The 15,400-nt window shown below is 51.7% G+C and overlaps 1 pseudogene across 1 annotated transcript; it reads left to right on the top strand.

Moving 5' to 3' along the window:
* The first annotated feature begins 2,373 nt into the window (after positions 1–2,373).
* On the top strand, positions 2,374–3,314 carry LOC311585983 (small ribosomal subunit protein uS12-like; annotated as a pseudogene). The gene is made up of 2 exons: positions 2,374–2,787; positions 2,956–3,314. The product of its transcript is annotated as a small ribosomal subunit protein uS12-like (transcript).
* The last annotated feature ends 12,086 nt before the right edge of the window (positions 3,315–15,400 follow it).

Below are 15,400 nucleotides of genomic sequence, written 5' to 3'. Positions count from 1 at the left end.
AAAGATTTATTGTAGAACCACGTGAGAGGAGGAAAGGGGGAGGGGGAGGGGAGCCCCAGGGGACTCTCTCTGTCTGTCTGTCTGTCTGTCTGTCTGTCTGTCTGTCTCTCTCTCTCTCTCTCTCTCTCTCTCTCTCTCTCTCTCTCTCTCACACACACACACACACACACACCAGTTTTCCCTTTTATGTCCTGGGCCCCTTGGCACACCTAGTGGTGGGCAGGTGATGACGTCATAGGTTGCTAGGCAGCCTGGAGGCAGGTATGCAAACACTAGGTATAGAAAGTACAGAAGTCCAAGAAGGCAGAGGGGAGGGGAGCTGGATGGGTGGGAAAGGACAGCAGTAAGCTATGAGGCCAACTTCCCCTGGTAGACAGAGGTCGTTGCTAGAGCCAGAGGCATAGGGAGCTAGGGACAAAACTGAGAGGGAAGGGTCAGCCTTAAAGTCCTCAGAGTGAGGTTGGTTTGGGGTACCAGTTCTGATTGTCCATTTTTGTCCCCACCCTACTCCATGGGGCCAACATGTCCCCTCACCAAAACACTTGCAGCTGCAGGCTTTTCACCTCCAGAGCCCACCCCACTGACCTGCCCGGGACCTTCGTTAACCCCATGTTTTTTTGTTTTGGTTTGGTTTTTTTCAAGACAGGGTTTCTCTGTGTAGCCTTGGCTGTCCTGGACTCACTTTGTAGACCAGGCTGGCCTCCAACTCACAGCGATCCGCCTGCCTCTGCCTCCCGAGTGCTGGGATTAAAGGTGTGCACCACCACCGCCCGGTTAAGCCCATGTTTTATGAGTGCCAAGCCAGACAACCCTGGGCTCCATAAAGTCTGGGCTACCCGTAGTGCCTATGAGCAGAATAGCCCTCTGGGAGACAAGGCTATAGAAGAGAGAGGCAGTGTGGGCCCTGGGGAAAGTAGGCCAAACAAGAAGGTGAGACTGGGTTTTTGGGGTGTCCCAGCACCTGTCCCATCACCTTCCACTCCCTCTGGCTCCAAAGCGTGTATTTCCATGTGAATGGCCGCCCTCAGCCTACTAAGCTGGTTAACAAGGCCTCAGCCCCACAGAGGCCGACTGAGGGTGTTAACACAGGCCCATTGTCCCAGCTCAGGCTCCAGGTTGCCATGGCACCTGCCAGGCCTTTGGGCTAATCCTTTCTCTGGGCCTTTCATTGCCCTTGTCCTACCCCCCAAGGCTGGTCCCTGTGACTTGGCTGTGCCCAACAAGGCTAGTTTCTCTGTTGGGGTCATGAGAGGCCATAAATCCAACCCCCAGGGCCCCTGGCTCTGGCTCTTTGTCCCTGGCATTGTCCTCGTGTCCCTAGCCCTCTGGTTCTCTGGGAACTATGCTGGTTTGGCGGGAATTCGACTCAGCCAGGTGGCCGGTCTCTCTTGCGCAGAAGACAGTCCTGCCCTCTCTGCTCATCTGTCATTCACTATGTGATCCCCTCATCTTTCTGTCTCTAGGTTCTGCTCTGACTGTGGAGAAGACCAGGCCAGCTCTTGCCTCAGGGCCTTCGCTCTGACTAGACTGTCTCCTCCAAGTGTTTCACGGGAATGTCACCATCTCCGAAGCCACAGGCCCTGAACCTTCACTGAAACTTCTAGAGACAGGTTCTCAGGTAGCCCAGGATGTCCTCAGATTCGTTCAATAACAAAGGATGACCTGGAACTCCAGATCCTTCACCCCTCACCTATGCTAAGAGAACAGAAGCGAGTCATCACGCTTGGGTGATGTGGTGCTCATGAGGTGGCGAGGTACCCTGGGTTTCATGTATGCCAGACAAACATATGTACTCACGGAGCTAAACTCCCAGCCCCCTTTCAAAGATTTTATTTTATTTTTGAGGGGGTTGAAGTATCATGTAGCTCAGGCTATCCTTAAATCCGTGATGACCCTGCTGGGTTTGCAGGTTGGCCCCACCACACCCGGTCCACTTTTAGTCACCTCCAAAGTCACCTTCCAACTGTTCCTCTAGAATGCCACCTCTGCTGGGGCAGGGGCTCTACGGCCAAGTATACGGTTGATCTGTAGAGGTTGTAAGTGCTCCCTGCTCAGGGTAGGGGCCATGTCCCATGGACCTGGGCACCAAGAGGATGCTAAAGTCCCTGCCTGGGTTGGCCTGACTCCATGGGAAGACTTAACTTCTCACCTCCCTTGGGACCATGAGGCTGACTGTGCAGACATCTACCCTCCCTCCTCCTCCATCCTCAGAAGATGGAGGTCCAGAATCTAGGATTCCAGACTGACCGGTACATCACTGAAACTCAGCTTCTCAAGTGGTTTCCACCGTGACCCCTTTCTCACACTGTAAGATCTGAGAAACTTTTACATGCTCTCAGATATATAGGTACATAAAAACAGGTCCACAAATCAATGCTCACTGTCGGTCCATCATAAAGACATTTATTTTAAATTTATTATTTAATTATATAATCATATAAAAATGTATAATGTACAATAATATATAATGCATGAACAAATATATAATTATACTAATATAATTATATAATTACATATTATACATTTTAATTTATAATGTAATTAAATAATAAATTTATTTTTATTATTTAAAACAATTCTTTGGTATATATAGGACCCACAGTTTACTAAAGAACGGGGGGGGGGCTAAAATGATGACTCACAGTGTCTTATGGGTCCTTCCTGTATTGTCTCTCTTTCTCTTGGGCCCGTGGCGCCAGCAAGATGGGCAAGTATCGTGGTCTCCATACTGCCAGAAAGCTCCGCAGCCACCGACGTGACCAGAAGTGGCATGATAAACAATACAAGAAAGCCCACTTGGGCTGGACGTGGTGGCGCATGCCTGTAATCCCAGCACTCGGGAAGCAGAAGTAGGCAGATCGCTGTGAGTTCGAGGCCAGCCTGGTCTACAAAGTGAGTCCAGGACAGCCAAGGCTTCACAGAGGGACCTTGTCTCAAAAAAAAAAAAAAAAAAAGAAAGCCCACTTGGGCACAGCTCTGAAGGCCAATCCTTTTGGAGGTGCCTCTTGTGCCAAGGGAATTGTGTTGGAAAAAGTAGGGGTTGAAGCCAAGCAGCCAAATTCTGCTATCCGGAAGTGTGTGAAAGTGCAGCTCATCATGAACGGCAAGAAGATCACAGTGTTCGTGCCCAGTGATGGCTGCTTGAACTTCACTGAGGAAAACGATGAAGTTCTGGTTGCTGGATTTGGTTGAAAAGGTCATGCTGTAGGTGATATTCCTGGAGTCCAATTTAAGGTTGTTAAAGCAGCTAATGTGTCTCTTTTGGCCTTGTACAAAGGCAAGAAGGAAAGACCAAGATCATAAATTTTGACAGTGCAAACATAGTAATAAACTTTCATATTCTGAGGGGGAAAAAAAAAAGAGATGACTCAGGAAAATGCTGGCCGTACAAGCATGAGGATCTGAGTTCAGATCCCCTGCACCCATGTGAAAAGCCAGGCTTGGTGGAGGTGCTTGTAACTCCAGCCTTGGTGTTTGGGGTATGGGGCAGTGACCGGTGGATCCCTAAAGCTCATTGTCCTGTCGGCCTGGATGAATCAATGACCTCCAGTCAGGATGGCATACCCTTTTGATCTGAGAGGCAAGTGGATCTCTATGAGTTCAAGGCCAACCTGGTCTACAGAGTGAATTCCAGGACAGCCAGGGCTACACAGAGAGATTCCCATCTCAAAAAACCAAAATAAAACAAAAAATGAAAAACAAACAAGCCGGGCAAGGTGAGTTCGAGATCTACGTAGTGAGTGCCAGGGCTTTGTAAGAGAGAGCCTGTCCAAATTAATTAATAAACTAACCAATCAAACCGACTGAAAATAAATAAAAATAAAAGAAATGCCTTTAATCCCAGTACTCGGGAGGCAGAGGCGGGTGGATCGCTGTGAGTTCAAGGCCAGCCTGGTCTTCAAAGTGAGTCCAGGACAGCCAAGGCTACACAGAGGGACCCTGTCTCAAAAAAAAAAAAAAAAAAAAAAAAAAAAAAAAAAAGAGAGAGAGAGAGAGAGAGAGAGAGAGAGAGAGAGAGAAAGAAAGAAATTTTACAATTTTGAGAGGCAAATGGCTCCATTTTACAGCAGAGAAAACTGAATCTCAGAAGGAAAAGGGGTGGAATTTCAGGGGCACACAGCCTGACTTCTGACCCCAGGGCCTTTGCTTGGCCTTCAGCTGAGAGAGAGGCGCCCCCTCTTGTTGCTTCCCACTGGTTCAGCTCACCCCTCCTGTGCCTGAGTGAGGGGATGCTGCATAAAGATAGGTGCGACAGACAGCTCAGTTGGTAACGACTTGCCATGCACACGAAGACCTGAGTTCCATTCCCAGAACCTGGGTAGAATATCTGAGTGAGCCACAGGGCGTGGTGGCGCACGCCTTTAATCCCAGCAGGCGGGAGGCAGAGGCAGGCGGACAGGTGTGAGTTCGAGGCCAGCCCGGTCTACAAAGCAAGTCCAAAGACAGGACTACAAGAGAAACCCTGTCTTGAAAAAAGACTAGCTAAGTGCTATATGTGCCTGTTATCAAACTTGGGGGTCACATCCTGAACCCCAACAAACTAGGTTCGTCTATTCATCTTCCACAAGCCAATTAAAGCAGCCAAAATGGTAGTAAAAATCAAGAAAAAGGGCTGGAGAGATGGCTCAGTGGTTAAGAGCACTGCCTCTTCTTCAAAGGACCCTGGTTCAATTCCCAGTACCCACAAGGCAGCTCACAACTGTCTTTAACTCCAAGATCTGACACTTTCACACCAATGCATATAGATTAAAACTAAATAAAAAATATTTTAAAAAAAAAAGCAGGAAAAGGAGACTTAGTCAATGGACAAAGAGCTCCTGTGACGCCCTGTCCCTCAAGTCCACGTTTGGGGTCCTGCCGTGAGACTGCGGAGTCACTAGGGGGCCCCAGTTAGGCGGAGCTCTGCAGTCACTCCTGGTCAAGGTATGGTCCCATCCAGGCTGTACCTGCCTCCTCTCTGGTCAGGTGGTCTGCCACGGTCCAGGTCTCTTCCCAGGACAAAAGTGTCAACTCCTGCTGACCCAGGCTTTTGGCTTCCCTCCTTCCCAGTGTGCAATTCCTGGGAGAACTCCATTTTCTTAGGATCCATTATTTCAACAGCCTAATGGCCAAAGCGAGGGGCGCAAATGTCTCTTTAGGGTATCGTCATCCGGGCACGGAGCCGTGGCTCAGTGGCCAAGGGTACGTTCTGCCCTTCCGGAGGACCAGAGTTCCTTTTTTAGCATTCACAGACCTTGTAACTCTGTCTCCAGGGGATCTGAGATCCTCTTTGGACCTCTTCTGGCAACTGTACTCACAGGCACATATTCTCCACCAACCACATAACTAAAACCAGAACTTTTAAATCATAGTGCCATTATCTTTTATAGACCAGTTATAATCCCAGCTATGCAGAGGTAGAAACAGGAGTCTCCCAAGCTCACTGGCCAGCTAGGCTAACCCGCTAGCCAGCTCCAGTCCAACGAGACTGTCTCACTGGAGGTGAACAAGTGTTGCTGTGGCTGACACCTAAGGTTGTCTTCTGGCCTCCACACATGTGCAAACATACACACACACACACACACACACATACACACATACACACACACACATACACACACACATACACACACACATACACACACACACACACACACACACACACACACACACACACACACACACACACAAGGGCTCAGGCTGGGCAGATCTCTAAGCAGCCTGCTTCCTCATCCGCCACAGGGCTTAAGAAGTAGTGACTGACTTCACATGATTACCCCAGGGGCCCAACAGCAGCCCCCCTCCCCTCTACACCCCAACATGGGAAGGGGTTATCAGCTGCCCTCTTTGAGAAGGGGCTGGTCAAGAACCAAAACTCTCCAGGGAAACCAAAGAAGATTCAGCCTGGGAAGCCAGGCGTGGTGGCTCAGGTCTGTAATCCCAGCACTCAGGGAGGCAAAGGAAGGCAGATTGCAGTGAGTTCGAGGCCAGCCTGGTCTACAAAGCGAGTCCAGGACAGCCATGACTACACAGAGAAACCCTGTCTCGAAACAAACAAACACATTCAATCAAGCTGGAAGCTACCATATTGGGGGCCTGTGGTCACCTCTGCTCTGCTCTTTCTGTGTGTCTCTAGGTCCTCAGCCAGCTCTGGAGATAAGGTTCCTTGGCAAATGGGAGCCATCCCAGGGCAGAGAGGACAAGAGACGTGGTCAAGGCCACACAGGAAGATCCCTCTGCTGTCTACAAAACACAGGAATGAGTGGACGAATGAATGAGTGGGTGAGTGAATGAAGGAACGCGCCAGTCAGTGAGTAAGTGAATGAATGAATGTCCAGGGCTGTGGCTTTCTTGGGTGCCCTCCCATAGGGTGGCGGAGGACAGGCAGCCTTTGCCCTTGGCCCTGCTCCGACATGGTGGAGCCAGGCAGCCTCTCATGAAGGCTGGCAGAGGCCTCTCTGGGCCCATGGATCTGCTGTGTGTGTGGGCGTCTGGGCACGGAATGGAGCCGGTCTGCAAGTCGGAGCAGGCTCACACTTTGGGAAGCCACACAGCTTCCCGCCCGCTGGAGCTGGGGGGATGAAGTCCCCATCCCCCAGTTCTGCCTCCTGCTTGCGCCCTGACCAGTCGACCCAGCGGCAAAGCCAGTGTAGCCTTCCACGGAGGGTCTGTTTTCTCTGGGTCTTGGTTTCTCAGCTCAAACCACTGCCATGAATAAAAGCAAGCGTGTGGGGCCTGGCTAGGTGGACCTAGGAACCCCAAAAGGAACACAGCTTTGGCTAGGGGTTCTCTAGAGAACTGGTGCAGGAGGGCACAGCTAACGGGGACAGCGCAGGACTCAAGCTCTTGCTCACAGGCTCTAGGCTCTGGAGTTCAGCAGTGACTGTCATGTAACAGATGTGGCTGATTCGTGCACACTAAGCGTGTGTGGGGCCTCGGTCTCACAATGTCCTCCTAACGTTCCCATTTTAGGGTTGAAGATGCTGTAGTACGGACTGAATGGCCACCTAAAGTTGCCCAGCAAATAACCAGCAAAGCTAAGTTTTGGATTTTTTGTTGTTGTTGTTTTTTTCTGAAACAGGGTTTCTCTGTGTAGCCTTGGCTGTCTTGGGCTTGCTTTGTAGACCAGGCTGGCCCCATACTCACAGAGATCCGCCTGCCTTTGCCTCCCCAGGTGTAGGGATTACAGGTGTGCACCACTGCACCCAGCTTGATTTTTTTTTGTTTTTTGGTGTCTTGAGACAGGGTTTCTCTGTGTTGCCTTGACTGCTCTGGACTCTCTTTATAGACCAGGCTGGCCTCAAACTCACAGCAGCGATCTGCCTGCCTCTGCCTCCTGAGTGCTGGGATTAAAGGCGTGCATTACCATGCCCAGCTGGATTTTTTTTTTTAATTAAAGACAGGGCACTCTTGTAGGCCAGGCTACCCTCTAGTTTGCTACATAGCCAAGGATGCTTTCCTTGACCTACTGATCCTCCTGCCTCTGCCTCCCATATGCTATTTACAGCTGTTATGTCACCACAGCTGGTTTGTGTGGCCTAGGGGATGAGAACTGGGCCTTTGAGCACTCCAGGCAAAGTCTTCTGTGAACACAGCCACTTCCCAGCCTCATTTAACTTTGGTAGTATGACTCCAAGAAGCAAGTGACAAACACGTGGGGACTCCTTGGAGCAACGACTCTAGCTTCTCCCTGCCTCAGTCTCCCACTAGGTCCAAGATTAAACCCAAGACAGGCATGGATTCTGCAGGGACAGCTGGAGGGATGTGGGCCCCACCCCTCACCCTCCTCACAAACAATGAGGGTCTTTTCTTTCACCACCTGAAATAGGGTCATAACCCTGGCTCCCCAAGGAGAAGTGGGTGACAGAGGAACTCACACTGACAGGCATGGTGGCCCAGGGGGTAGGGAGTGGGGGGAGTGGGGGGGAGGGGAGAGTCGTGGGAAGGGACCTCAGGGGATACTTCTGTGGACACACCTGTGCGGGCCTCTCCTCTCAAGGGATGGAGAGATGGCATCAGGTCTGGCTGGGCTCGCCTGCCGCCAGACGGCCACCCCACCTGTCCACTGTCCCTGAAGGCAGGGCCAGAGCCGCCTGTGGCCCCTGGGGAGTGACCTTCCCTGGCTCCCCCTACAAGAGGCAGAGGAACCGGCTGTGTGAGACACCTGAGCTTGCTGACCAGGCCTCCCAGGGGGCGACAGCCTGGGGGCTGGGAGGCCAAGCCAAGGCTGGTTCCCACCGCTTCCCCAGACAAAGCCTTTGAGGAACGGGGTCAGCTGGTGGTGCAGCGAGCTGCTGCGCTGGAGCCTACTCAAGCCACATCTGTCGGGCGAGGGTCTTGAGAGCTCTTGGCCTTTGTTTCTGTCCTTGGCCAAAGGAACACTGAACAGGGCTCATTGACCTGAGTGTTTGCCTAGACTTCATAGAGCCCTGCACGTCACTCTCAACACCACATAAACAGGGCAGCGTAGGGCACACCTGTAATGAAGGTGTTGTTTTTGGGAGATGAACTAGGTCGTGCCCGCAGCTGAGGGTGCCATCCAGAGAGCCTGACCTCACTCCTGAAGATCTAGTGGCCCCTTGCTCAGCCCTCATGCCTGGGCTTAAGGGACGCGTGTGAAAAAGCCATGGGCAGAGTCCTCAGCAGGTCCGAGAGCGAAGGGTTTACGAATATATTTGTCTCTTAAATCAGGCTGGTCTCTAGCGTTCTCAGAGTCAACAGGAGCGCAGGGACAGTTGGTCTGCCTCTCCATCTGGGGTGGGACTGCAGGTCACAGTTCCATCCTGCACCGTGAGGGGTGCTGCTTTTTATCCTAGTCTCCCACAGGAGATGATGTCACCTGAGGTAGGAAAGCTAGCTTGGTGGTGAGGGAAGAGACATCCTCTCAGGTCCTGTCTTTGTTGCTGTTTTTTGACACAGGGTTTCTCTGTGTGGCCCTGGCTGTCCTAGGACTCGCTCTATAGAGCAGGCTGGCCTTGAGTTCAGAGGCAGCTGTCTCTGCCTCCCTAGTGCTGGGATTAAAGGCATGTGCCACTGCTGCTCAGCTGTGGTCCTGTGTTTTATAGTGGGATGGCTAACAGCACCCCAAAAGGTAACTCAAGTTCTTGTCCCTAGAAGGAGCTCAGTGACTAAAGGCAATTGCCACCAAGCCTGACTACTGGATTCCGATATCCAGGACTCACATGTTGGAAAGACAGAATTGACTCCAGCAAGTTGTCCTCGCTCTACAGGAATGCCATGAGAGCACATTATAACACACACACACACACACACACACACACACACACACACACACACACACAAAATGCAAACAAGCAACCCCACCCCACTCCCACAAAACACCTTTTTAAAAAAATTTTACTTCATGTGCATTGGTGTTTTGCCTGCATGTACGTCTGTGTGAGGGTGTCAGATATTGGAGCTACAGACAGTTGCATGCTGTCATGTGGGTGCTGGGAATTGAACCCGGGTCCTCTGGAAGAGCAGCGCCAGTACTCTTAACCATTGAGCCATTTCTCCAGCCCCCAAAACACCTTTTTATAAGAGAAAGGGACCTTGACAGAGATCCTCATGAGAACCTGGCAAAGCCTCCATGGAGGAATTGGAAATTGAGCGAGGAGCCTTTGTCTTGATCTGTAACTCTCAACCCTCCTAATGCGGAGACCGTTAACATATACAGTCTCTCAAGTTGTGGTGAACTTCCAACCATAAAGCTATTTCGTTGCTACTTCATAACTATAATTTTGATACTGTTATGAACTGTTTTGATATGCAGGATATCTTTTTTTTCTCTTTGAGACAGGGTCTCTCTATGTAGCCTTGGCTATCCTGGACTCACTTAGTAGACCAGGCTGGCCTCGAACTCACAGCAATATACCTGCCCCTGTCTTCCAAGTTGTGCTCGGCATTAAGGATATCTGATTTGAGACACCCCCCCCTCAAAGAGTTCTCCACCCACATGGCCTTTACACTTGAAATATCCTATCCAGAATGGTGTTCCCACAGCGCTCGGGCCACACTCCGTGCCTCGGTCCATGCATCAGCTTGCCTCAGGACAGATGATGGTGGCCCTCGGGAAAATCAGAGGGAGCTGTCACCTTGACCTTGGCAACTGGGAGACAATCAGTTCTTGCTAAACTCACCCAGCTGGAACACATTTGTTACAGCAGCTCCACGCTTATCCTCCAGTGCCTAGAAAGGGCTCAAACTGGGGGGCCCGCTGGGTACCACATGGGCTTACTGCAATGTCCCATGGAGGATCACACCCAAGACTTAAGCCTTAGATCAGGGTTTAGCCCATTGCTACTCCAGGAGGACTATGGGTCACTGCAGGACAGATCTCCCGGGCTAATGAGGACTCTTGTCCCCCCAAAAGACCAGATCGGGTGTGAGTCCCGCCAAAACACCTGCTGCTACTCAGGAGGTGAGAAGTGGGCTCCTTCTCGTCCCAGACTTCTCACGGGCTGGGATTTCTAGATCTCTGAGGAATGACACCCTGCACCCATCCCGAGCCCAACTCAACCCTGTCCATTTCTGACATAGAAGCCCCAATTCCCTGAAAAGTGGAACCCTCTCGTTCAGCATAGACCAGACTTCCAAGAAATGGCACCCAGATTCTCTCGGAGGGGGCCAGTGGAGAAGAACAGCATCTTGGCTGGTCACTGGGCCTTTGTACCTGAGGGTTCCCACACCGTGATGGCGTCCTTCTGGGCCTCGCGACACCCTCCATATCTCCTCAGCCCATACAGCCACTGGCCTGGCCCATTGCCACCTCTCTGCCTCCTTCCCCGAGGCTAACCTTGAACATACGACCCTCTTGCCTCAGCTTCCTGAGTATGGAGATGACAAGGCATATGTTGTCAGACCCTGCTCTCCGTTCCCTTTTCAAAAAGAAGTTTAAAAATCACGTTTGTAGCCGGGCGTGGTGGCACACGCCTTTAATCCCAGCACTCAGGAGGCAGAGGCGGGTGGATCGCTGTGAGTTCGAGGCTAGCCTAGTCTACAAAGTGAGTCCAGGATAGCCAAGGCTAACACAGAGAGACCCTGTCTCAAAAAAAAACACCCCAAAATAATAATAATAATAATAATAATAATAATAATAATAATAATAAATAAATAAATAAAATAAAAATAAAAATCATGTTTATTTATTTATTTATTTGTGTGTGTGAGCACGCGCATGTATATGTGCATGTGTTTGTATACAAATGGAGGTCAAAGGACAACTTTCAGGAGTTGAGTCTCTCATATTGGTGAAGCTTGGCAGCAAGCACCTTTATCTCTCTGCCTTTTTCTTCTTCTTCTTCTTCTTCTTCTTCTTCTTCTTCTTCTTCTTCTTCTTCTTCTTCTTCCTCTTCCTCCTCTTCTTCTTCATCCTCCTTTTCTTTGATTTTTCAAGACATGTTTCTCTATGTAGCCCTGGCTATCCTGGAACTCACTATATTGACCAGGCTGCCTTCAAACTCTCAGAGATCTGCCTGTCTCTGCCTCACAAGAGCTGGGATCAAAGGTGTGTGCTACCACCTGGCCATTCATTTGGTCATTCATTTTTTCTTTTTCTTTCTTTCTTTCCTTTTATGAGACAGAGTTTCCCTGTGTAGCCTAGGCTGTCATAGACTCACTTTGTAGACCAGGCTGGCCTCAAACTCACAGAGATCTGCCTGCCTCTGCCTCCTGAGTGCTGGGATTAAAGGTGGGCGCCACCACGCCCGACCATTTTTTATTTTTCAAGACAGGGTTTCTCTGTGTAGCCTGGCTGTCCTGAAACTTGTTTTGTGGGCTAGGCTGGCCTCAAACTCAGAGATCCACCTGCCTCTGCCTCCAGGATGCAAGGCTGACCCTGACTTGCTCATCTTCTCCTGCATCCGGTATGAGGTGACATCTCAATGGCATTTCAGCTAGAAGCCCCTCAAGACTGGCCACGGGGAACCTTGAAGGCTCCTGTAGGAGTCACCCAGCAGTCAGCTTGCCTCATGAAAGGCGTCTCTCCTTTGTGAGTCACAAGGCTGGCACCAAGAGGACAGAAGGACAGTCAGGCACCAGGCTTAGTGACCAGAGCAGCTGCCAACAAGAAGGTCCAAAGAGGCTGATGAGCACGGCCTGGTAGCAGAGGGTTGTAATTCAGCTACTGGTAGATGGAGCTGAGGCAGAAAAAGATTCAAGGCCAGCCTGGGCTACAGAGGAAGTCTAAGGCCAGCCTGGGCAACTTAGTGAACTCCTGTCTCCAAATAAAAGTAAAATAGCTTGCGGTGTGGTGCTGCACTCAGGAGGCAGAGTCAGGGGTATCTCTGTGGGTTCGAGGCCAGCTTGGTCTAGTGAATTCCGGAACAACCAGGGCTATATACCCTGTTTTTGTTTGGGTTAAAAGTGGACTAGAGATACAATATTTCCAGGGGTGAAACATCTGCCTAGATTCCCTCAGTGAGGGGCTGGGTGTGGCCCTGTGGTAAAGCACCTGCCTGGCATGCTTACGGTGGTCACCAGAGTCACAAGGGCCCTGACCCAAACAGTTGGCTCTGTAGGTCCCAGCTGTGACCTGACTGTGAGCCCTTCGAGGAGGCCATCTCCAGCCCCAATCACTCCTTCTGGCTGAAAACACTTGAGTGTATCCAGTGAGGGGGCAGGTTGCTGGAGGGCAAAGATGAAGAAAGAGCTGCTGGAGCAGGGACTGACCCTGGCAGGTGCCAGACATTTCTCCTCTACTCTGAAGTGATGCTCTCAGGTCTCCACTGCAGCTGAGGCCAGGGAAGACTTCCTTGAGGAGGAAGCCATGGAGGGTCCAATGGATTCTGCAGGTGCTGATTCAGCCTCCACAACCACATGACGCAGCTTATAAGCATGACCTTCTGGACCTACAATCTCCTGTCCGAGCCTGTACTGGTGCTGGAAAGGAAGCAGGCACCAGATCATGGGCCAACACCGGGACCCAGTGCGGCAGCCTACAGCCAGGTTTGGCCTGCATCTGCCTCCCACCTCCATTGGACCGCCTACGCTGGGGAAAGAATCTGCCCCCATGCTGACTCGATACCTTGGGTATGTGCATACAGGGGGACAGGTACACTCCTGCACACAGCCCAATCACATGTGTAGCCAAGCAGCTCACCATGTCCAACATGCTCACACACATATGCATGAGTACACAGCACTACTCTGTGGACACCTGCTCAGTCTTGCACACTGGATGTGTGCTAACCAATGGAGGGGCATCTCCACCTGATTCTCAGTTTCCTGCAACCGTCCCACTTTGTCCCAGGAGTGGCTAATATCAGTGCTCACTAATGCTTCCTTAAGTATCCTAGTTTAGGGATTGGAGAATGTGCTCAGCAGTGAAGCACCTGCCTAGCATGCCCCAGTGAGGGGCTGGGGTGTGGCTCAGTGGTAGAGCACCTGTCTAGAATCCCCCAGTGAGGGGCTGGGGTGTGGCTCAGTGGTAGAGCTCCTGCCTAGAATCCCCCAGTGAGAGGCTGGGGTGTGGCTCAGTGGTAGAGCTCCTGCCTAGAATCCCCCAGTGAGGGGCTGGGGTGTGGCTCAGTGGTAGAGCTCCTGCCTAGAATCCCCCAGTGAGGGGCTGGGGTGTGGCTCAGTGGTAGAGCACCTGCCTAGAATCCCCCAGTGAGGGGCTGGGGTGTGGCTCAGTGGTAGAGTACAAGGCCCTAGGTGGTTCCATGCTCAATACTAAAACTTAACTTGTTCCAGTTTAGTTAATAAACCACATGATCACCTATGTGCGTGTAACCAATGAGGTGCAAGAGAAGCAAGCTGGGCTTTGCACAGGCCAAAAAGCTGGGCTTCTACCCTCAGCTGGGGTGGGAAAGACGACAGCCTTGCTATCTTGCATGGATCGATGGGTGGGGACATTGACAAAGTGAGCAAGAAAAGCTGAAGAGTCTCAAGACCAGCGAGGTGGGGCCATGGATGGTCAGGGCTTCTCTGCATCTCTGTGTAGATTGCATACTGACCAGGGTCACACACTAAAAGTGTAGCCACACTGCATGCAACTACAAACAGGCCACTCTCCCCACCCCCCCAGCCCTGGGCAGTAGACAAAGTATGTGAACGAAGACCTGAGTCCATGTCTTCCTTCGTGCTCAGTCTGGCTGCGGGTGTCTCTCTGACCTCCGGCTGTTCAAAAAGCCTGGAGGATGCTGGGACCCAATTTGAGGCCTAGGCTCCAGGGGCAGGCAGGCCAGTTTCTGGCTGGCTGGGAGGCCTTGGTTCCCAGGCTATCATAATGGCCACACAACAGGGGTCCCTGGGGGAGGGAACCTAATCTTGGGCTATTGAAGACCTGAAAGCCATGGTCCCTGCCCCAGCAGGCAGACGCGCCTGCCTGCCCCACCTGGGATACCCGATCCACCATTGGACCTGCCTCAAAGAGGGACACTGTCCCCCAGCCAGGGTCTCCTGCCCCGAGGCACAGACAAGAAGGGAAACTGGGTCATAAGGATAGAGTAACAAAAGTGGCTGTATTGGATGAGACAGGAGGCAGGGGTGTCCCGTTGCAGGACAAAGCACTGAGGATGGTGCAGTCTGGAGGAAGGGCTTCAGGGCATGGAGGTTACACGGCCCTAGGATGGCTAATGTGAGTCACATCCTAGGCAACGGTGCAGTGTGGCCTGGGGACACCTGCTTCCCCTAAGATGCATGGCGATTCCTGTGTGTGGCATTGGGCAGGGCTTCAGTCTTCTTCTGTGGAATGGGATTTTAGCCCTAAAGCTCTTGGGTGGCCTGTGCGCTTTGCCTCTTGGCTTGCTTGGTTTGTGTTTGCAGTGGCAGCAGCAAGCCAGCGCGGGGTCTCTTTCCCTTCAAGTTTGTTAGACAGGAGACAGGGGGACACTTGGGGATCCAACCCTCCGCTGGGCAGATAGTGTGTTGCATTGCGTGTGCGGGCCAAGGGGGAAGTAAACAGAGTCACACCTAGGTATGTTTGAGATGCCATCACTCATGTTGTGTGACCCAGGCTGGCAGACTTCCCTCTATGAGCCACTGTGGCTTCCTTATTTATAAAAATGAGGCTGCGGGAGGGAGGGCCTCTGCCTTCCTGCTCCTCAAGTCTTTTTCATCAAGACCCCTTCCCCCCACCCCACCATCCACCAGACCTGAAGCTTGCAAAGCAGGAACTTAGACTCGAGGTGTGATGGTGTGTGTGTGTGTGTGTGTGTGTGTATGTATGTATGTGTGTGTGTGTGTGTGTGTGTGTCCGTGTGTGTGTGTGTGTGTGTGTGTGTGTGTGTGTCCCAGGGGTGGTTGGGGATGGAGGTGGGAGGTGGGGGCTAGGGGAAGCTTCGTGTGCATCAGCTAGGTGGCAGGATCAGTGAGGAGCTCCCTGCATTAAGCAGGAGGGAGCCCGGGGGGCTGAACCTGGCAGGCATGAGGCCCAGTTCCGTCTGTGGCTGCGGCTTGTGTCAATACACGCCTTCCT

Source organism: Acomys minous (assembly GCF_964271855.1).
Source record: "Acomys minous genome assembly, chromosome: 16".
NCBI classification, from domain to species: domain Eukaryota; kingdom Metazoa; phylum Chordata; class Mammalia; order Rodentia; family Muridae; genus Acomys; species Acomys minous.
The sequence above is the reverse complement of the archived record's forward strand: the minus strand, read 5'-3'. Positions and strand labels throughout refer to the sequence as shown.